The 20080-nt window shown below is 40.7% G+C and overlaps 1 protein-coding gene across 3 annotated transcripts in view; it reads left to right on the forward strand.

Annotated features, from left to right (window-relative positions):
* Positions 1 to 1811: 1811 nt before the first annotated feature.
* The window catches only part of LOC111153161 (chromodomain helicase DNA binding protein 8), a 62099-nt gene continuing 43830 nt past the window's right edge, over positions 1812 to 20080 (forward strand). For all 3 annotated transcript variants that reach the window (XM_022511972.1, XM_022511974.1, XM_022511973.1), the window contains exon 1: positions 1812 to 1867. The gene's annotated coding sequence lies outside the window, so the exon portion shown is untranslated. The remainder of the gene's footprint in view (positions 1868 to 20080) is intronic.

Here is a 20080-nt window from a genome sequence, read left to right on the forward strand (position 1 = left end):
TTCATTCCATAAATGTAATTAAGATCATTGCTGTATATACATCTATAGACAAACACCAAAGTCACAGCTGGTAAATTGTTTTGGTAAATTCTAATACTGACCTCAAATTGATAATGATGATAGCAGTAGCCAAGGGGAAATTTGGCCAATGGATTTTGCTCAGTACCAAATGTATTTGGCCAAGTCTTAACTACTCGTGTGATACAAAGTATTGATTCCTATGATTCCTTACCTTCTCTGAGTTCTGTTATGTGTGACTATGCAAATATGTTTTTCCTTGAGAAATACCTTTTTTTTTTTTAAGATTTTATTATTTATTTGACACAGAGATCACAAGTAGGCAGAGAGAGAGGGGGAAGCAGGCTCCCTGCTGAGCAGAGAGCCCCATACTGGGTTTTGATCCCAGGACCCTGAGATCATGACCAATGGCAGAGGCTTAACCCCCTGAGCCTCCCAGGGGCCTGGAGAAATACCGTTAATGATCTGAAAGGACTCCCTTCACTCACAAGTTCAAAAAGCAAAGCCTTCCTGTAGCAAGTTGTAATCGCAGTAGAAGTGTATACTAGGAAATATAGGGAAGTGTCTTTGAGCACAAGAGAATTTCATCTATAATAATTTTTAAGATTTTATTTATTTATTTGACAGCACAAGCAGGGGAGCGGTGGGCACAGGGAGAGGGAGAAGAAGGCTCCTCGCTGAGCAGGGAGCCTGACATGGGGTTGGATCCCAGGACCCTGGGATCATGACCTGAGTGGAAGGCAGACGTTAGCCGACAGACCCACGCAGGTGTCACCTACCTACAATAAAATTATTTCCTTTCTAGTGTAACTGCTATTACCAGGAGATTATTCTCTTGCAGCCTATGTTTCTAAGGCTGTCCCCTGATGACCCTCTTCACTTGTAATCTCTCCTCGAAGGCTTCCATCATGTGCTCTATCGGTACTCACACATTTGAGCCTATTGGTTAATTTTGGGTCTTTAAAAAATAGTCTTCCCTAAACCCTGTTCATTTATGTGAGTCTCTCATGCCCCTGTACTGTCAAACCCAACACTGGAAAACTTGCAACTGAAGCATTAGGATATGAAGCATCTAGAATAGATATATAACCTACGTTGGTCTTATGCTGATATTCTGAGTGGTGAGGTGTCTATAAAGAAATATCCTAGGACTGTGAAAACCCACTCTCATTCCCAAAAAAAAAAAAAAAATATTTTTGTTGCTGCTTTGATTTATAAGATCTCTTCACTCATATGGGGGGGGTGGTTGTTGCCTGTAACCACATTAAGCCCTATTCCTGACCATCGTGATTGGGGACATTCTGATTACATAACGTATGTTGGGGCTCGATCTAAGCAGTTCGACAGAACTCGGGAAACGGCTTCAAACTCCTTAAATACTCCTTTCTCTTTCCCGTCCCCAAGGAACCGGCCGGATCCAAGATGGCGTCCCTAAACAGGTAACTAAATGTTTTCGTTTAGAGCGCCCCCACCGGCGGGGGTAAAAAAAAAAAAAAAAAAGATGCCGAGAGGCCTAAACGCCTTGAATTGAGCAGTCAAAGGCAAGCTGCCGCCAGATTTTATTTCAATCAGGCATATCTGTGGTTGCCTACGTACCCTTCTCAGCCTTTTAGGACCTCCCACTCTCGAGAGACTTCCTGGATGGCACTCACACTACCTTGCTGGAAGAGGCCGGGCGTTAGCCCTGCCATTGGTGGGTTGCGGGGTAGGTGGGCGGAGCCGAGGGAGAATGGACTACCAGCAATCTAGATTGAGGCGAGGGCTGGCCATGCTCCGCCGGAAGGCGCCTTGTTCTCCGAGAGGGTGAGTTGAAACGCTGGCTGGAAAGGAAGCACCGGGACTTGTTCAGGTAGGCTTCCCGTTCACGCCTGCTCATCACTGTCGGTCCAAGAGTCTTTGCAAAATTAAAGCTCTTAGAACTGGTTTCAGTAACTCATCCTCCTCCTCGCTCGCCGGTTCCTTACCCGTCCCTCAGTTGTGAGGGATCAGGTGCTGGGTGATGCTCTGGACTGAACCATTCTCTTTTGTGAAAGGCCGGGGGAGAGGGCGGCTGCTGGGCCACGGGGCCTGAGTTGGGCCAAGTCGAGAAGGGGGCTGCCCTGCCGCTGTGGGGTTTTTAGGGCTTGTCATTGCATTACTGGGCGTGGTGTAGATTTGAAGCAGCTCCTTGTTCTCCTTGCCCCTTCAACGGAGAGAAAACTCCCCGGCTCCTTTTGGTTACTCCATACTTTGGTCTCAGAAGTGGGAGGTTAGGTTTTTTTTCTTTTTTCTTTTTTCCTTGTTTTTTTTTTTTTTTTTCTTCGTATTTTAATAATAAAGGTGGGTAGGAAATGTTGGGGTGAGCGTGTGCACATTGTTATACGTTATTAGGTGTAATTTTTGTGGGTCTTTGGGAGGGAAGATCGGGCTTTTGAAGAGTGTTTAGAGATGGTGGGACAAGAGGAGCTTCAGCTTTGCATTTCCATTGACAGGTCTGCAGAGCTTACTGGTCTTCGTTGCATTATGTAAACTCTTCACTAGCAGGAGACCCCTCCCCCTGCCTCAGAGCGAATGCAATTTCTTTATTTACCTGTCTCTAGTGTCGCAGGAAATTTTCCAGCCATTGCAGCAGTTGTGCAAGTGCAGCAGCTTCTGCACTTAAGGGGCAGCCCTGAAGTGATTAGGGGGTTCAAAGACGTGTATAGTGGAGGTGTATGGGCGTATAGATGTTTAGCGGACCAATCTTTTTTAAGTGACTGAGCATATTGAGCTAGGAGTCGGAGACTTAAGGACTCGATGTCTTGTCCTAATGGAATTGCCCCAGATTCAAGCCATAGGAGCTGCGTTTTCAGTGTCTACTGCATCCTACTCTTCCACCAGCATCCACAAATTATTTACTCATCGTGTTGTTCTGAGCCTGTCAGTTCAGTCAGGGATTCTCTGACTGGGTTATCCTTAGAGACGGCTGAGGTCCTGTGGGGTGTGGGACAGTTCAGGTGCTAGTCGGTGAGTTTGGGATTTGAATATGGCCCTCTGTTAGTTAATTAGATAATGTCTTCTGTTTAGGAATTTCTTTTGTAGTGCTCACCAGACTTTAGAACAAATTGTGGTACTTTGGACTTATCCCACCTCTTAAAAGAGAGTTATAAAGAAAACATTTTCTATTTAAGAAGACCTGGGTTGCAAGAGTGGCGTGCCAGTGGGTCTGCAAGGCATGATGAAGGACATTGGCCAAAGAGAGGGTAGGTGTGTGTGAAGAGACAGGCCTGGCAAAAGGTCTAAAGCTACAGGAGCAAAGGAGTAATGGATTGGGATCCGGGAATTGATGGAGCAGTGTATGGGTACTTGCACAGTTCATGCCTTCCCCGTGTTTGATGTATCATGTAAATCTCGCCTTTTCATTTATCAGCTCTCAAATTGACAAAATCCACTTATTTAGACATGGGTAGAAAATGATAGAAATAGATAGAAATCTATTGAAGTGGTGTAAATCACCAGGAAAGACAGATCTTGTATTTTCTGGGACAGCCTTCTCTGCAGTACCACCAGGTGATGGGGTGGAAGAATCTTGGCATTGTGGTCACCACTACTGCAGAGTTTTAGTTATAAGAGGAAAAAAATATGACATTTTATATGGAGGGTCTGATAGGTAACATAGAGTTTCCCGTAGGTAAGGTAGGACTGTGAGGGGGAATCAGTCTTTAAAAGAAACCATTGTACCCATTTCCTTTGAAAAGGATGAAGTTTTTTTTTAAAGCTAAACTACCACATAAGATTAATTTATGGGTGCCAAGAACGGTACTTGCTTACTGAAAGAATGAGATTTGATATTGTCATCTGTGGAAGGACTGTAACATTTTTAGAGCATTGAGATGAATGTTAATGTTTTGAAGATACTGTTTGTCCACTGCCCTCCAAGAGTTGTCTTCTGAGCCTACATTGAGCCTGACATCTGGGGGATAAACAAGAAACATATTTTCTGGCCCCTCATCCTTACCCCTAAAAGTCACTCCACTTCTGGAGTTGCATTTGGGCAAGTCCCTGATCTGCAGGTCTTTGCACGACCTACCTTGCACTACTGTGACCAACCTAGTATTTACTGTTTTACTCTTAGCAGTCGATTCATTGATACAGTGTCATTTCATATTCTATTTGGTTTAACTTTTTATGTCTCTTCTTTGATTAATTTTTCATTCTTTTTCTCACAAAGTTGGTGGTCTTCCTTTCAAACTTCTGTTACAATTTGGTTCACTTTGCTTTTTGTTTTGATTTGTTTTGTTTTGTTATTGTGATATTTTTGCTTCTGTCTTGTTGAGGCCTTTTAAAGAGAAGCAAAGAGACCCTACTTTTCAAGATGTGTTCTTTTGGTATCTGGTACTCAAGTAACAGTGTATTTTTATATAACAAAGCGGTTGTACAACTGTTTACTGTTGTCTAAAGGTTTATTTGATCATTTATTACATTCTAAGTTTTATCCTGGATAACCTTTCCCCACCTTAACCTTTGTTTTGTTTTGTGTGTACAGGTGTATCAAGTTGTAATTGTGCTCTTTTTTGTGTTTTCTCACTCTTTCATATTGCCTGTAAGATTTTCATTGTAAGGGCGCCTGGGTGGCTCAGTCATTAAGCATCGGCCTTCCACTCAGGTCATGATCCCAGGGTCCTGGGATCGAGCCCCACATGGGGCTCCCTGCTTGCCGGGAAGCCTGCTTCTCCCTCCCCCTCTACCTGACTCCCCCTGCTTCTTTTCCCTCTCTAGCTATGTCTCTCTGTGTCAAATAAATAAATATAAAAAAAAGATTTTCATTGTATTTCTGTTGCAAAATAAGCCTGCCTCTTTGTAGTTTACTGGATGTTTTCAGTTTAAACTACAAAGTGTGTTAGTCTCTGAGATTTCTCATGAAGCTGTTCTGTAGGTAACATTTCTTTTGCCCTCTTTATTATCCATTACTTTCTATCCTTCACTATGCTCTTGGTTGTTTAATGTCACATGAAGGAAAATGGTCAACTTTAAAATATCCTTTTTTTTAGACTGATAATTCTATGCCTTTTATTTAGTGTTTTTTTTTTAATATTTTATTTATTTATTTGACAGAGACACATCGAGAGAGGGAACACAGGTGAGTGGGAGAGAGAGAAGCAGACTTCCGGCTAAGCAGGGAGCCAATGTGAGGCTCATCCCAGGACCGAGGGATCGTGATCATGACCTAAGTCAAAGGCAGATGCTTAACGACTGAGCCACCCAGGCATCCCGTTCAGTTTTTTTTTAAGACTTATTTTAAAATATCTTAATTCTTGTCTTCAGATTGCAGCAGGAGCTTTTAAAAATAAAGCAGTTAATTTCTACCTACCAATGTATGTTACAGTATAATAATAAAAAAAAAATCCAGCAGACATAAACAGAAAATAGACTGTCATTGATAATTGCTTTACATTTGTCTTCAGCAGGAATGGATATTTTGAAATATATTCCAAACAGTAGAGTGGCATAGGGAATCTAGACAATGTTCTAACCCCTTCAAATTCAGACTATTCAAGTATAATCTCATTAGTTTGTTTGATAAGAGTTTCCAGAACAGGAGACTCACTCATAATCTAAGTACAAAAAAAAAAAACCACCAAAATTTTAAAAATTACTTATTCTTATGCATAATTATTAGGAAAAGATTGGTTTTATCATTGAAGAATGAAACATCCTTGGGGCTCCTGGTTGGGTCAGTTGGTTAAACATCTGACTCTTGGTTTCTGCTCAGGTCATAATCATGGGTCATGGGATTAAGCCCCAAGTTGGGCTTTCTGCTCAGAGGGAATTTGCTTGAGGTTTCTTTTCTTCTACACCTTCCCCTACATGCTCTCTCTCTCTGAAATAAATAAATAAGTCTTCAAAAAAAAAAAAAAATGAAACATCCCTGACTTAAAACCTCTGTATATTTCCGGAGAAATTTACTGTGTATGGTTTCATTTTATTTGATATCTTCAGTGTTCATTTCATTTTAAAAAGGTAATTAAGTGACATACTACTGAAGTTACTGGGTAATAATGGGACTGTGCTTTTTTTCTCTCCTGTATGTCAGCTACTTATAATGTAATAGTTATAATCTTTTTGGTAATGTCCCAATATTCTAGTAATTTGTAATTCTGTAATAACACCTTTTTGTTTTGAGAGTCTGTAATTCTCCTAAACCTATGTCAGGATCTTTCTGAGAAAGGTTATATATTAACTGAATTCTTAATTTCATCTGGGAGGAAGGACATTCGGGAGCTATAGTCTTAACGGGTTTCTCAGATTCTCTTTCATGGTCATTATAGTAAACCTTTGGAATATCCTGCTTTCATTTTTTCTTCTACTACCTACTTTGGGAATGCACTATGCCTTTGGGGATTATTCCTTTGGGACATATTCAGTAGTACATTGTCCCATTAGTAACATGGGAATTTCATTTTGGTTGGTTCTAGAAGAAACCAATGACTTCAGTAATTGAGCTGCCTATTTAGAGCCCAGATCATAACAGAATTTCTTAATAGAACATAATCTACATTTTCTATTACAGGTATCAGATATACAGCAGTAAAACATCAATCTAAGTAAAATGAATGGGAAGATTTTTCTGGATTTTTGAACAGGGGCTACCAAGTTCCATGAGCATGAACCCTTTACTCAGTGTTTTCTTCTTCATTGCTTCCATGCAGTATTTAGTTATTCTTTATTCCCCTTGTTTAAGGAGTGGAGCACATTAGTCATTTCTTTGTTTATTTACACATCAATTCTATAAAATGTTTATAAAATGTAGTGCTTTTGCCTGTTTCTCAGGTATACTTCCTGTTGGCGGGGTGGGGGGGGCACCATCTTCATGAGGCCTTAAATATGTATTGGTAATGGTCGCTTCCATTCACAGCTGTCCTGAAAGTCATGGGAGTCAAGAGTCAAGGTGGTTGGATCTGGCCATGTGAACCATCAAGGGGCAGCCTAGTCAGTTGGAGACCTATATGTTCCACAGCAGGCATTGTGAAATAAGTGGAGTACTGTAAGATAGACACTGGCTTCATTCCTACAAACACAAAAAATGATTAATTGAATTACCTGTATGTTGCCCTAGACACTAGGTCTAGTTGAAGTCTTTTCCATGGTTTTAAGGTTAAAGGGCTGTACTGCTTTCTCAGAGTCTTTTCATCCTGCCCAGCAGTCCTGCTATTCTAATTGTGAAACTTTTATATCTATTTCAGTATCCCAGCATTCTGCTTAACAGACCAGCACAGCCAAGTCTCTAAGGAGTGATTCTGCTTTGAGAGAGACTTTTAATGGTACACTTTGAAATTACTGGATAGGGAATAATAAACTGCTTTTCATTTGCCTACTATGTGCCAAACATTGTACATTATTTTTTAATCTTCAGAGTAACCCAGAAATGTGTGTGATGTTAGCTTCATTTTACAGAAGAGAAAAAATAAGACAGTGAGGTTAGGTAACTTAGCCAGGAGTAGGACTCTGGTCTGTCCCAACTTCAAAACCCCATTCATGATCCAGCCTACCCCACCGAAAAGTTTAGTGCTGACCCCTATGGGAGAACTGTCTTTGACCACAAGAGGCAAGTAGGCATTTGGTAGCCTGTTATAGCTGTACCTTTCACAGTTGAAGAACCTTGAGAATACAAGATTTATTTTTGTCTTTGTATCGCTGTTAAAAGGAAAAAAAAGAGTAATAGTTTGTTTCCTTTAACTTAGTTGAAGATAAGATTATGTGAAATACTTTAAGTTCTGCAGAGGAAATTCACTTGGTCAGTCTTGCAAATAACTATTTTTTAGCCAATGCAAGTCAAACTAGTCCACTAAATTTAAATTTTCATTAGTCTCATGTCACTGGGGTCATTTTTTGTGCCTGGAGGCACAAGTGTAATAATAACAGTGCTTTAAAATGTTTCTCCTCCCTTCACCACATACACTTTTTTAACATAAATGTTGCAATGAAACAATACCTCATATATAATTAAGTAAATATTTATATTTTTCTGTTAGGCTGAACAAATGTACATATACTTAGCCCAGTTAAAATGGGGCATGCAAGAGTGCTGTGTGTGTGTGGTGGGGGACCATAAGGAGGACCAGGACTTTGTTACCTGAATTTGCATATATTGTTACTTACGCTGGCTTACCCACAAGTGGCATCATACAAGGTGGATATATGTTGGAACCCAGAATATTATTTTCACCTTGGTGACCATGTTCCAGTGAAGAAGAACTTTTCCAGTTAATTTGGCCTAAGGGCAGTGATCCTTAAAGATGAGGCTCTTACTTTCTATCTTCAGACTTAGGCCAAAACTCCAGAGTTTTATTGGAAAAAAGTCCACAATGAGACTGACTTGAAAATGAATCCATACCCTATCTTTGGGTCATATGGGTGTAGTGTCATCTGTTTGTCTCTTGCCACAGCTTTATATTGGCCACCACTGAGGCTTTATAGTCCTGAGCCTAAAGGAAATCACTAAAATTTCATTACTTTTAACAATAATTATCACACTATGGAAAATAGTCTATGTATATTGCATGTAGCCCAGGTTCTAAAAGGATTTTATAATGCCTCTCCTGAATGTTTCTGGTAGAAAACATGCCTCTGCCTGTTTACTATCTCTACCGTCTGAGAGAAGCCCTTGCTATTGCTCAGAAACCTCCCCATTACCTCTCCACAGCCCCACTCCCACACACCTTTGGCTGGATGTTGAAAATACACTCCTTCAAGAAAAGTACATTAAATGCCCACCTGATAAGCAAAGGGAATATTGTAATCAACAGATCACACACAGTTCTTGCCTTTGTGGAACTTATATTCTAATGGGAGGGATCAAATAATTAATTATATAATCAGTTATTCAATCTCTGCTCTAAAAAGTTGTGGATATTCAGGGGAATTTATAATAGGGGCATATAACCTAAAGCATAATATAATAAGGTATTTAAGAATGTGACTTCTGAAGCCACATAGCCTAAATTTGAATCTGAAACCAATTTTCACTAGCTGTGGGATATTGGGCAAATTACTTAATCTCTTGGTGCCTCAGTTTCCTGTTTCCTCAGTTTGCTCTCTTAAAAAAGTTGCTTCAGGGGACGCCTGGGTGGCTCAGTTGGTTAAGCAGCTGCCTTCGGCTCAGGTCAGGATCCCAGCGTCCTGGGATCGAGTCCCACATCGGGCTCCTTGCTCAGCAGGGAGCCTGCTTCTCCCTCTTCCTCTGCCTGTGCTCTTTCTCTCTGACAAATAAATAAATAAAATCTTAAAAAAAAAAAGTTGCTTCAGGCTTAATTAAATATGTTAATGAATTTTCATTGTTTAGAAGAGTGCTGGGCATGTAATGTATGTGTACTCAACAAATTTGGCTGTTTTTTGTTGGAACAACAGGGAAAGCTTTTCTTTGAAATGATGTTAAAGTGAGCTTTGAAGGGTACATAAGAGGTAAATAGGCAGAATGGAGGGGAACCAGTTAGAAGGCACTTGGAATACTTCAGGGAATTGAGAATGGTAAATTGATCAAGAATCGTGCTAGAGACAGAGTGGATGCATTTGAGAGATATTTAAGAGGTAAAGGTAGGATTTTAAAATAATGGATATGGAAAAAAAATAAAAATAAAAAATAAAAAAATGGATATGGGTCATGAGGAAGAAGTTTTCTGGTCTCTGCATCTGTGACCGAATGGGAGATGCTGGAGATTGATTACCCTTCTTGTGTATGTGTGGTGGTGGGAATGAAGGAGACTGTAGGGAGGGAATGCCTGGGTGGCTCAGTGGTTAAGCATCAGACTCTTTTTTCACTTCAGGTCACGATCTCAAGGTGGTGAGATCGAGCCCTTGCGCTCAGTGCTGAATTTGCTTGAGATTCTCTCGTCTACTCCCTCCACTTCTTCCCCAACTCACATGAGCATGCTTTCTCTCTTTCTCTCTCAAATAAATAAATCTTTTTTTAAAAAAAGATAAGTCTGTTAGAGGAAGAGTTAGACAGGTGGGTCTGCTGAGGAGACTGGAGACACTATCAAGAAAAGCCATTGAGTAAGCAAGTAGACCTCTTTCCAAGAGATATAACTGTATAGATAATTTGTTGAAGGAAATACTAATAGTTGAGGCCATGTATGTAAATTAGACATTCTTGAAAAAAAGTGTAGAGTGAGAGTTAAAGGGGGCCTAGGACCAAACCTTTGTGAACTTCCAACAATGAAAGACTGGTAGAAGAGAAGAGTAGTAAAGCAGAAGCGGTCAGAGAGGCCAGAAGGAAAACCAGAAAAGTCATCCTGATGTCCTGGAAGCAATCCAAAAAAAAGTGTTTGAGAGTGGGAGAGGTGTTTCTAAGATCTTTGTGTCCCTTCTTTGGATCCCTGGGAGTATTCATTTAGGTTTGTTAACACTCAACGTTGGATATTCATGACTTTAAAACATACATCTATAGCAGGTTTAGGCTGACTGAAGCCAGTTAGTTGAACATAGTCTTCAGACTTTCGAATCTTAAAGTGCAGTTATTCCTGTTTGCCTTAGATTAGATTTAAAATAGAGGAAGAGAGCCTGAGTGCACATTCATTCAAGTACCTAGATATTAGCCTTCTGAAATTAACAAATTATTTTGGTGATTCCCTCAAAGGCTGACTAGCATCTCTTAGGTAGGTAGAAACACTGGCAAAACCAAATTTTTTCCCCAGTGATTTATCCAGCAACGTTTGTTGAGTATCTCCTAGGACATAGTGTTTACATGCCAAATATTGTGTTCAGTGTTTTATTAATCTTCATTAATGGCCCTGTAACTTGATTCTTCTTTGTACAGAAGAATGAACTAGACTCAAAAAGGTAAATTTACGTGGTGGGATGGAAATTTGAACCCAGATCCCTCTGATTTCAAAGCTCATTATACCTTCATGTACAAGTATAACTACAATATAAAATAGAAGATGCTTATCCTAGAAGAGTGTTTAACAAAATGCCATGAAAGCTCAAAAGGAACTGATTACTTTGGGCTTGACAATGAAAAGTAAGGATTAGAAGGATTTTTGCTTTTGTTTGATAGAATTCATCACTCTTTTCCCCTGCAATTCTCTACTCTGTTTGCTTCTGTGACATTGCACTGTTTGCTTCTCTGGTTTTCTTTTTCTGCCTGCTTAGTTGTAGCTTATTCTGATTCTTTTTTTATTTAACTTTTTAAAAAAAGATTTTATTTATTTATTTGACAGACAGATTACAAGTAGGCAGAGAGGCAGGCAGAGGGAGAGGGAGGGAAGCAGGCTCTCGGCTGAGCAGAGAGCCCGATGTGGGGCTCGATCCCAGGACCCTGAGACCATGACCTGAGCTGAAGGCAGAGGCTTAAGCCACTGAGCCACCCAGGTGCCCCTAACTTTTAAAAGTTGGTTTGTTTTTTTTTTTTTTTTTAAGATTTTATTCATTTATTTGACAGAGATCACAAGTAGGCAGAGAGGCAGAGACAGAGAAAGAGGAAGGGAAGCAGGCTCCCTGCCGAGCAGAGAGTCCGACGTGGGGCTCCATCCCAGGACCCTGGGACCGTGACCCGAGCTGAAGGCAGAGGCTTTAACCCACTGAGCCACCCAGGCACCCTTTTTAAAGTTTTATTTAAATTCCAGTCAGTTAGCATACAGTGTAGTATTAGTTTCAGGTATACAATATAGTTATTCAACAGTTCCATATAACACCTGGTGCTCATCACTGCAAGTGTACTCCTTAATCCCCATCACCTATTTTACCCCTTCTCCCCCCTTAAGTAGGTCCCATGCTGAACTTGGAGCTTGAATTCACAACCCTGACATCAAGAGTTGCATGCTGTATTGACTGAGCCAGCCCAGTGTCCTGCTTACTCTGATTCTTAAATCTTTTGTTTTGTTAAGTAATCTCTACCCCCAACTTGGGGCTTGAATTCACAACCCCAAGATCAAGAGTTGCTTGCTCTGGGGTACCTGGGTGGCTCACTCAGTTAAGCATCTGAGTTTGATTTCCACTTAGGTCATGATCTCAGGGTCATGAGATTGAGCCCCGTGTAAGGTTCTACACTGCATACGGAGCCTGCTTAAGATTCTTTCTCTCCCTCTTCCCCACCCCCTAAAAAGAACCTCATGCTCTTCGACTGAACCAGCCAGGCATCCCTGATTCTTAAATCCTGATGTTTTCCTGGGTTCCTCCTTGACTTTCTCACTCTACCTCAAAAAAATCTCAACACGGGTTTCCAGCTAAGTGTTTTGTTTAGGCTGCAGAGTGTTAAAAAAAAATTTTTTTTTAATTAGTTGTCTACATTTAAAACCTAGATTTACATAAAACTCTATTTCTGGCATTTGAAAAATCTGAAGTTCTCGCTCAACCTTGGATGTGCATTTCCATATGGCAACACTTAACTAGAGCTGACTAGCAGCTACTCTGTTTGGAATGGTCATGGATTCTTTAGTCTTTCACAGAACCCAACATTCTGTCTTGTCTCCCCAACAGTATTGGTGCAGTTTTTTGTATACTTGCTCTATTCTACATACTCCTGGGTAAGCTCCTCTGTTAAAACTACTGTTTAGATACTGAGAATTCTAAATTATCACCAAGCTAACTTCTAGATTTATACATCCATTCTCCTATCAAATATCACTACTTAGCCTGCTCTAGGCAACTCAGACTCAACATGACTGGATGCAACATGGCTGAACTCATCTTTCTCTCTAAACTGTAGGTTCTGTGCATTTTTATTTTTTAAGATTTTTATTTATTTAACAGAGAGAGACACAGCGAAAGAAGGAACACAAACGGGGAGCGAGAGAGGGAGAAGCAGGCCTCCCGCTGAGCAGGGAGCCCAATGTGGGTCTCGATCCTAGGACTCTGGGATCATGACCTGAACCGAAGGCAGACGCTCAACGACTGAGCCACCCAGGCGCCTGGTTCTGTGCATTTTTATCCCTGAAGTGTTACTTGGCTCTGTCCCTTCCTTATCATTACCTTTTGATTCACATTGCTGTGATTCAGGCACTACTCACCTTATTAGGGTTCTTGGTTACAAACAACAGAAATCATCTTTTAGCTAACTTAAGCAGGAAGGTGATTTATTGGAAAAATATTCTGTGGCTCACAAAATCGATATGAATGCTAGACAGTCTGGTTTAGAAAATGATCTGAAACTAAAGGGAGGTTAGAAACAGAGAACATGGCCAAGGTCATACCACTGAATAGTGTTTTTAGGGTGCTGTAGTAGAACTCAAGGGTCTGTCACTGCTGAGTGTTGTTTAACTGGTTGGTTCTGGGTTTTTGTATTACCTCTACAAAGTCAAATTTCTCTGAAGGACTGTCCACTTAAGCTAGTCTAGGTCATGTGTGTACTTTGTCTTTGCCAGGAAGAGGAAGTGGGACCCCTCCCTGCAGTCCCCACTCTGATTTCCCATCTCCTCTAACAGCCTGTAGTGGGAGGTAAGATCTAGCCTTCCATTGAGACTTCTACCCTGAGCTATTCTCCCAGTGTAGGAAAGGGGCTTTTGTTGCTGAGCAGGGCGGAAAAAAATCAAATTTCTACCGTACAGCTTTTTTCTGGACTACCACAGCAGCCTCCTAACTGCTTGTGTCCTCTGACCCTTAATTTCCCAAATGTATTCTCTATTCAGTAGCCAGAGTTTGCTAACCAAAACACAGTTCTGATCATGTCATTCTGTGTTTCAGTGGCTTCTCATCCACCTATCAGAAAATAGTTTAGCATGGTTCCTTGAAGGGTCTGGCCTTAACTTATCCTTTCAACCTCATCCAGTTTCTTTTCCTGATTTATACTTTGGCGAGACTGAACTACAGAGTTCCTTAGAGTTTCCTCGACATGTCTCGTGCTATCTGCTGTTGCTGTTTTTTTGATTTTGCGCTTATTATCCCTACTGCCTGAATACTCCTTTCTTGTAGCCCACTTTACCTTCCTTAGTTAACTCCTCCTCATCTTTTAAGAAATGACATTCTTTTTTTTTCCTTTTTTTTTTTTTTAAAGATTTTCTTTGTCTATTTGACAGAGCACACAAGCAGTGGGAGCTGTAGGCAGAGGGAGAGGGAGAAGCAGGCTCCCCGTGGAGCAGGGAGCCTGATGCGGGGCTTGATGCCAGGACCCTGGGATCATGACCTGAGCCGAAGGCAGTTGCTTAACCAACTGAGCCACCCAGGAGCCCAAGAAATGACTTTCTTGATAACTTTTTCCTTCTAAGTTAATCCCTTTCATCTGTATTCCTGTAAGAGCCTCCTGCATATTTCATTGCACTTATCATCTTGTATTATGATTGTTTATATTTGTCACTGTTGTCATAATCCCTATTTTCCAACCCCTACCCACATATATACCCAAATATACTCCTACCTGTTGTGAGTTCTTTGAGGGTAGAGATTATGTCTTATTCACCTTTGGTTCTCTAATATTTCCACATTAGTTAGTGTATTATAATCTCAATAAATGTAGACACAGTGAAAAAGCATTTGATACAGATCTTAGGAGATAAATAAGATTTTGTTGAGGCAAAGAAATGAAATAAGGATGGAGTATACTTTGAAGACAGTAGCATTAGCTAGGCTATAAGAAAAATATAGGACAATAGGAAGTTGCGTTTTTTTGTGTGTGTTTTGGCTAGTGTATAAGTGTATATGTATAAGGATAGTGGGAAATAAGACTGGAAATGCAAGATGTAGTCTTGATTTATATCTTAAGTAACCGGGAACCTTTGAAAGTTTTTAAGGAGACTAATTTGAACTTAACTGTGTTTTAGGAAATTAATCTGGTAGCAGGATGGATTCGTAGGGGAAGGGATCAGTTATGAGGTTTCTTTTTTTAACATAAGTAACTGCATAAAGAGGTGGCAGCAGAAATAAGAGAGTTAGATATATTACTCCTTACTTTCATCTTAGTTTCATAGTTGAATCACGCATCTCTCTAAGCCTCAGTTTTCTCACTGTACGAGAGGTTTGACTTGATATGATTACCAAAGTCCTTGCCAGTTCCAAAATCTGTTTCTGACATATTTTGAGAGAGTCCGTGGGACTTGGCAAATGATTGGATGGTGGATACAGGTGAAGGTTTCGTAGATGCCTTTGAGGTTTTGAGTCTGAGTGAATGGTATTGTTGTTTCAAGGAGTGGTATTGGTCTTCCTAATAATAGTGGTAATGCTAAGATCTGTAAAAATAGGAGAGCTAAGGTCAAGTTGACCTTCCTCAGTTTTGTCCTAGAGTACAGAAAACAGGATTTCAGTGTTGAGGCTGGTTACATTTCAGAGGAAACTAGTTGGGTCAGGAGGTAAGCAGCTGATTTTAGCACTTGTTTACTTTGAGGGATTTAAGCTTGGGTACCATCATTCTGGGGTTGACTAGTTTCGTTGGGAATTAGAGTGGTCTCAAGTGGCATTGCAAAGTGAATACTGGCCAGTATGTCAGAAGACTGAGTTTCAAGAGAAGTGATGTGAGGGTGAGAGAGAGATCAGGTTTAGGGATGAGGACTGAATGTGTGTTTTGGAGGGGAGGGGTCTGGGAATTGCTAGAGGGCACCTGGAATTACTTTCTGGAAAGTGATACAGCAACCCAAAGGTTGGAGTATCAAAGATACAAACCAGCATTATGGTTGTGGCAGAAACCATGTAACAGCATCTGGGCTGACTCATTCCCATGATGGAAGATTTGCCCCCTTTTAATGGGGAGTGGGATCTGGTATAGTTACCACAGGAGAAGGGATAGACAGGGCTGCTAGAAGGTAGGGGATTCATTGGGAGGCAGAGTTGGCATAGTGTGGAACCTTCCCTCCCGCGTTTACGCTGTTCAGTGTGCAGAATACAGTGTAGGTGGTAGGGAATTTAATCCCCAGGACTAGTTTCCCGCAGCAGGAGAGTGTGCCTCTAGCCAGGCCCCCTTTTTTTCAAGCAAGCTGCAGGCTTCGCCTCGGCCCTAGAAACCGGATAGGCCTCTCCGTGCGCTCTCAACCTAACCCGCGGTGGCGGGGGAGGGGGAAAGCTTTTTCTGGTCCCGCCCTTTGCGCTGTTTTGCGTTCTTGCGCCTGTGGTGAGTGGCAGTAGAGTTTAGCCAATGAAGACGCGGGGCGGGCGGGAGCATGAAGTTAGGTTGCGCAGGAGGTGGGGGGAACTGGTGCTGGAGAGACAGCGAGAGGGGCGAACCGGCCCCCCACGGCCGCTGCAGGTAAAGGCATCTCTCTTAGCCCGCTGTGTTGAGGCACAGCTCCTTTTCTCCTTCAGGTTTTTGTCGGGCCTTCCAGCCTGTAGCTTCCGCCCTAACATTGCTCCCACCCGGGCATCCACACCCCCCCACCCCCCGCATCTTCCCGTCTTGGCCATCCCCACCCAGGAGGGCACCCCGCTAGCTCCCTCCGTCAAGTGCATGTACCATATTTCTATTTTGGGGGCGCCAGTTGCCTGAAATCAACCCCCTCTGCTGTATGGGCCTTACTGGCAACAACCCCGGCAGTATGAGCAGGTAATGTACCCGGGTCCCCGCCACCCCCACCCCCTGTAGCGTTTCCCTCTCAGCCAACCCCTCACTTCCTTACCTTTCCCCTTCTCTTCTTTCGTATGAGTATATAATTTCTGTAGTTTCCCGTTGGTTCCCTGAATATACGTACATGGTTTTAGCTTTCATAGTTGCTTTTTACTTTTTCTCTTATTCAGAAAGGCTCACTTTACCAGCCATGTTTGCCCCCAAATGTCCATACCCCTGATTGAGGTGTGAGTGCTTTTTCCTTCAGTAATTGGGAAAACAAAAACAGTAGCCACACATTTGGAAGTAAGAATGGTGAAGATAGAGAAAATGGCCTAGGATCTTGATCTTATTGAGGAAATCTGAGTGGCTCCAAGTTAATAGCTCCATTTCTTATGCTCTGTGTCCTTCCATCCTGATCCCTTGCTGACCCTAAATTGTGATTACATTCACCTTGGGTGTTTATTTCCTATTTCTTTATAAGATTTGAGGCTCTTTGGGTCTTACAGATGTCTCCGTGGTACAGTTTTTAAATTCTTCTTTTTAAAAATTATGTTAGTCATTTTCATTTTAGGCCTTCTGATTATTTTATTTTCAAGGGATTTCTCATTTAGATTAAGCTGCTTCTGACCATCTTGTGTTTCAATAACATGTGTTTATGTCTGTCTTCAGCTGAGCCTCGTGAAAGGATACAGTTTCCAATAACAAGATTCATACTTTGAAGTAAAATAGTTTGTTGTTTTCTGAATCTTTGAGCAGTTAGAGGTTAAGTGGGCATGGGTGGTATTTTCTGGAAGTGCCTATTACAAAAAAAAAAAAGTATTTGTCAATATGGCCTTAGTTCATTATCTTCTAAGAGGGTGAACAGTACAGAGAAGTCTGGAAAATGGATGTCTGTAGTTCAGTTTATATAATTTCATTTATTGGACAGCTGGACTAATCTCTGTTGCAGTGTTTCTTATCCATCATAAACAATAAACTATGATAAACTCCCTTTTGAGAGACCGTAAGAAATGTTATCCTTCCATAGAGTTCTTGATAACCTTTCAAAACCAGGCATGCTTCTCCACTCCTTGCCCCCAGTTGTGTTTTATAGATCCTCACTGGCCAGGAAGATTTTGTTTAGTTTTATTGACTATAAATACCTGAAACAGTGAGATGTCTTCTTCCTTTTCCATTTGATAAATATAAAATTATGACATTGAGTATGCACTTTAAAACTACACATATTTTTCATCCCCTGGTTGAGAATCACTACTTTGTTGAAAGGTATGGGGAGATTGCAATGGAAAGTATAGAGTAGAATGAAAACGAAGTCCTTTATGATCAAGACAGACATATTGTTATTGAAATGGGCAAGGGAAAGGAGACTGGTAAAATAAAAATAGGAGAGTTGGGATTTTACAGATTCCTTTTAAAAAAAAAAGGAAATATATCAAAGGTAAATCTACAGAACATCAGTTTATACTTCATGGAGAAGGAATACTTCTCCCTTTAAAAGAAGGTGAGATGAAAGGCTGTTAACATAAATTGTTTAACATTAACTGGCTTGTTACACGGAGATTATAGATAGGTGGCCTTGGATTCTAACCTTAACCGGCTGGTATGTTTCACTTCTGCCCAACTCCCCTAAGGTTTCTGTCATGAGTTTAAAATTATGGAAAGTGAATATGTGTAATTCTCAAACTCTGTCTTTCCTTTTGAGCATTTATGTGTATTTCTTTTTGGGGCAATGGTAGGCCATGACTGGCTTTTCATTCTCAATATGAAAGAAGCCATTTAACATCTGTTTATTGTTGCCACCAGCATTTGAACCATGGAAAGATAATTCATGGGATAGATGAGCTTGGTAGAATAGGCCAGATGTAGATATAGCCAGGATGACCCACAAAGTAGGAATGGAAGGAGAGTTGAAGAAAGTTAGAGGCAAGATGGAAGAAGGTTTCATCTTTGAGAGTCAAAGACAACTTAAACATGGAAGTTAGAAAAGAATCAGGAGACTAGGATTAAAAAATATGTACAAAATGAATTAGATCAGTAGAGGTGAGTCGATGTGAGGGGACTGAGAAGTGGTGAAACATGGTGGTGTGGCATTAAATCACTGGTGATGTTTTTAAATTATGAGGTCCAGACTGAACTGGGGAAGTAGAAATTTGGCCCAAAAATTGGGAGGGGAGACAAATGATAAATGCATTGATTGACCTTTAAAAACTTAACTCTCTCTCTCTCTTTTTAAAAGATTTTATTTATTTATTTGACAGAGAGAGAGAGAGACAGCAAGAGAAGGAACACTAACAGGGGGAATGGGAGAGGGAGAAGCAGGCTTCCTGCTGAGCAGGGAGCCTGACATGGGTCTCAAACCCAGGACCCTGGGATCATGACCTGAGCCGAAGGCAGATGCTTAACGACTGAGCCACTCAGGTCCCCTAAAAACTTACTCTTGAGTTGTATTGAGGGTAAGGAAATATTTCAGAAACTGTTAGCCTTGTTTCTTCCATGAAAGAAGTGAGATTTTAGTCTGAGATCAGGCTGCTATGGAGGAAAGGAATAAATAGCAAGGAATAGTGGAAAGGAGAAAATCCTTCCTGCCTCATGGAAGAAGAGACAGGTTATAAACTATTAGTCAGCATAAACTTTTAGTTAGTGGAAACATTTATTGTAGTTTTTGTATGACACCTAATTAGATCTGTTTAATGTAACTTCTGTGGTAGTGAACAGGAGATGAAAGATAATAAGTAGCCAAGTAGGGCGTAGCTAGAAAAAAGCTGATGGTAGTGTTGAGGAAATTCATAAAATTATTGAGTAGATTTTTGTTGAATCAAGAAATACATAAAACTTTTCTCATTGTCATTTGGAGCAACTTTGGGGCAAGTGTTAGGAGAAGCTGGAATGAGCTGGTGGAATAGTTTGGCCAAAAGTGGGAAGTGATAGGGATTCTGGGGGAAATGTGAAGGATGTACTTACCAAAGCAAGGAAGATGTTGTTTAATATTGGTAGAGCGACCACGTGTACTTTGTAATTTTGTTGTGCCAACTACTGATCAGTCTGTTCTCTTTAAATCTGAGTTTCTGGGCTATTTACCCACATTTTATTGTTTTATAAGGGTACCTGGGATAAGTTGAGGAAGGGAAAAAGTAGTTTGTGGGTTTTATGGAAAAGTCTTCAGTAAAGTCTATGTTCTGTCACTGACAAATGTCTTCCTGTGTCTTCTAAAAGTTAAGAGAAAAGGTCTTATTAAGCAAGGCTTTCCTGAATGGTCAAGTATAGACATCATGTACAGAGAACTTTCATATTTTCATATAGTTTAGTTATATGGTGGTGTACTCCTAATTCCTTGTTTTAGTTTTTCCTTTTTCCAACATTTTCACGAACTTACATCTTCAGATGTAGATTTCGTAAACATGTTTTCAGTTATTTGTAGGACAGGTTTTCAAGATGGGAAGTTACTGTCTCATCTTAAAATCAGGGATACCATTTAGTTTTTAAAAGGTCTGAAATGGTTCATTCCATATACTGCATCCAAATATATTAATTCATTAAGTATTTTTTGGGGTATCTCCTGTGTGTGTGATATCCTCCTGGTTCTTTAGGGATCCACACATAACTAAGATATGGTTCCTACCATCCAGGAACTTTCTGTCT

This window comes from Enhydra lutris, unplaced genomic scaffold (genome assembly GCF_002288905.1).
Source record: "Enhydra lutris kenyoni isolate GAN:26980312 unplaced genomic scaffold, ASM228890v2 scaffoldscaffold31, whole genome shotgun sequence".
NCBI lineage: Eukaryota > Metazoa > Chordata > Mammalia > Carnivora > Mustelidae > Enhydra > Enhydra lutris.